Source organism: Marmota flaviventris, unplaced genomic scaffold (assembly GCF_047511675.1).
Source record: "Marmota flaviventris isolate mMarFla1 unplaced genomic scaffold, mMarFla1.hap1 Scaffold_1341, whole genome shotgun sequence".
Taxonomy (NCBI): domain Eukaryota; kingdom Metazoa; phylum Chordata; class Mammalia; order Rodentia; family Sciuridae; genus Marmota; species Marmota flaviventris.
The window spans coordinates 222-3853 of NW_027287929.1; the positions used below are offsets into that span (position 1 = coordinate 222).

Here is a 3632-nt window from a genome sequence, read left to right on the forward strand (position 1 = left end):
AAAGACCTGGGTTCTTGTACGGTGATGCTTTTTGTTTGTTTGTTTGTTTTGTTTTGTTTTTTTGTACACCGAATTGAACACAGGGGCACTCAACCACTAAGTCACATCCTCAGCCATATTTTGTATTTTATATATATATTTTATTTTGAGACAGGGTCTCACAGAGTTGCTTAGTGCCTCTCTAAGTTGCTGAGGCAGGCTTTGAACTCACGATCCTCCTGTCTCAGTCTCCAGAGCCGCTGGGCTGTCATCCTCTTTTTTATTTTAGTAGTCATTTTACCTACATAGGCCTCAAGCACATATTAGCAAACTTAGCTTAATTTTATCTGCTCCCTGTATTTTACAGTAATGTTGGGGAACTCATGATTGTAGGGGTACAGAAACACTGAAGACCTTTAGCTATTTTTGTCTTTACACTTTTTTTCCCCCCCCTTTTCAAGTCTTTGCTACTTATACAGCACAATTCTGAGAAAATATGAAACACAGGGCACGGTCCTGTCCCCTGGAACTTAACGAATCTGGGTAATGAAACTACTGGAAGGTAATCCACTGTAAAGGTCCCCCAGAGGCAATACGCTGGAATACAAAGGGAAGATTTTACTGAAGTTGCAACAGGGGTTCACTGGATGCTTTGACTACATCCCTTGTCGCTTTGAAACTTACATGTTTGTTTCTCTTTTCCCCAACCTTCTCCTCCCTGATCTTCTTTGCCCTAACCTTCTCCTCCTGATTTTCTTTCCCCTACCCTTCTCCTCCCTGATCTTCTGATTTTCTTTTCCCTAAACTTCTCCTCCCTGTTCTTTTCCCCCTCCCTGATCTCCTCCTCTGGGCTCTTTTCCCTAATCTTTTCCTACCTGCTCTCTCCACCCTAATCTCACTTTCTCTGAATCGCCTATGAAAACCCCCTGTATAAAAACCCCCTACTCCTGCTGACGTGAGAATCATTGTTTCTCCTTTGCTAGCCAAGCAAGAAACCACCCTTTTTCCTTCTCAAGACCGTTTTCTCTTGCTGGGTTGGCATCAAGGCAAGGACAGCTTTCTACGCCAGGGACAGCTTTCTACACCAAGGACAGCGTTCCGCAACAAGGACTCTAGTACAGGATCATGGAGCCAGAGAAGGAGAAGACCGGGAGGCTGAACAGCCAGAGGAGACGGGTCCCCGACTGGCTGATGGGGACGCCCGAGGTAAGGATACCCCCCGGTTCGGATCTCGTGGACAGGCAGCCCGAGCCCAAGAGAGCCCGGTTGTCTGGCATCGTAATGGCTGAAAACTGTGAAATAACCCACGAGCAGCTATGTGAGCTGCTCAAGTATGCAGTTCTGGCTCAACCGGTTATTGAGAGACCCAGGTGGTGCCAGCTTCTTTATGGAAAGCACCTGAGCAGAACAGTGGTTGTCATCCTTCAAGGGATGAGTCAACTCCACTTCTACAGGTTCTATTTGGAGTTTGGATTTCTCCGAAAAGCCTTCAGACACAAATTCCGCTTGCCTCCTCCATCATCTACTTTTCTAGCTGATGTTATCGGGCTACCAAATCAAAGGGCTGGATATCTGCCTAAGACCATGGGAGGATCTTTACCGTCCGCCAGTACAAAGCCCGAGGTCGACCTGCAGAATGACCCCGTCATTCAGAAGTATGGCTCTCAGAAGGTGGGCGTGCTGCGATGCCTTCTGACAGAGGAGGAGATGAGAACATTTGACTTTCCGTTACAAGGTTCTCCCGACTGTGAGGACTTTGTAACGACCGGATGTAATGTGTCTGTCACAGAGAACAGCCCTCTCTTTGGGCTGGACGGAGAAATGTGCATCACGTCCAAGGGGAGAGAACTAACACGCATCTCACTGGTTGCCGAAGGGGGCTCCTGTCTTATGGATGAGTTGGTGAAACCCGATGAGGAGATTGTAGACTACGCCACCTGCTATTCAGGGATCACGGAGGAGATGCTTAAGCCGGTGACGACGAAACTGAAAGACGTTCAGAGGCGGTTGAAAGCACTGCTTCCTCCTGATGCGGTGTTGGTAGGTCATTCCTTAGACGTCGATCTCCGAGCACTGAACATGATCCATCCGTATGTTATCGACACCTCATTGCTTTACGCCAGGGAGCGGGGCAGAAGATTCAAGCTAAAGTTCTTAGCCAAAGCTATTTTGGGCAGGGACATTCAACGTTCGGAAAGGGACGGTCATGATCCCACAGAGGACGCTACCGCGACCCTTGAATTGGCTCAATATTTCCTCAAGTATGGCCCAAGGAAGATTGCAGAACTCAATCTGGAGGCGCTATGGAGAGCCCAAGACCCAAGAAATGTCAGAGAAAAGTTCCAGTACCCCTACAGAGGTGCTTTAACTTGTTTCGATTCGGCGCATCAGAAGCTCCTTTTTGTAACCCGAGAGACAGATGATATTGAACTGCCTTCTCCTGAAGATTGTGAAACTATTAAGTGCCTTTCCAACAGAGAGGTCTTTGAGCAGGCCCGAAGGCAAGTCCGCCTGTACCCCTTCAGCATTATTCGGTTCTCTTTTGAGCCCTTTTCACCTCTCCTCACTGAGGAAGTGAACAAAAGGATGCGGATCAAGTGGACAGAGATGTCAACTATCTATGCTGGGCCCTTGAGCAAAGATTGTAAACTAAGTGCTCTGAAGAGGCTGTTTAGGAGCTTTGGCCCAGTTCGTGCAATGACTGCTGTTCTGGAAACGCATCAGCCTCATCTCTCTATAGAGTATGAAGTCCTGGAAGCTGCCCAGCTGGCCATCGAGTCCTTGAATGGCGTTCTGGTGGAAGGTGTGTACATAAAGGTACAGAGACCTGTGACAGAACTCACTCTGGATTGTGACACACTTGTTAAGGAGCTGGAACGAGATTCTGAGAACCGAGCCACTATTTATCTGTCTGGAGTTAGTAAAGATTTCTTAGGACATTCTCAGGAACTACCGAACCTCTTTGGTGGCCTGGAAGCTGTGATGGTGCCTCCAGATGCTAAAAGCGGAAGACAGGAAAAATACTGTTTCCTGCAATTCAAAACTTTTGGCAATGCCCAGAGGGCCCTCCATGTCCTCACAGGCAAGGACTGGAAGCTGAAAGGCAGGCAGGCCCTAACGCCCAGGCACCTCCATGCGTGGCTTAGGAGCTCACCACCTGAATCAAGAAGGCCCGCAGGTCTGACAGTTAGACCTCCTCCCTCAGAGCGGGAGACCCTGCAGAACTTAAAGGCGGAAAACGCAAAGAGTGCAGCCCGGCGTTGGAGCCGCAAGATTGGAAGGCTCTACCGAAGCCTGAGCCCGGGTACCCTTTGTGTCATCCTCCTGCCAGGAACCGCTAGCCCTCATGGATCTCTCTCTGGCCTGGGACTCATGGGAATAAAAGATGAAGAAGAGGAAAGCACCGGCCCAAGCATGGGTTTGTGAGTCTCATCCTTCCTGGGCGATGGTGGAGAAGACGGTCAGGCTGCAGCTTCTCCAGAGACTGCTGGGCCTCTTGGTTCAGTGGACGGCTTTGTGTGGGAAGTTGGTGTGCCGGCTAACGGGTCTAATCCATTGACATGGCATGCACAAGCTTTCAATGAATGCCTAAAATTCAAGCCTTCCTCATCTTAAGACAGGGTGGGTGGGGGAGCGGGAAACTAAAACAAAAA

At 49.1% G+C, this 3632-nt stretch overlaps 1 pseudogene; it reads left to right on the top strand.

Annotated features, from left to right (window-relative positions):
• Positions 1–1104: 1104 nt before the first annotated feature.
• Positions 1105–3405, top strand: LOC114081253 (RNA exonuclease 5 pseudogene; annotated as a pseudogene).
• Positions 3406–3632: the final 227 nt, after the last annotated feature.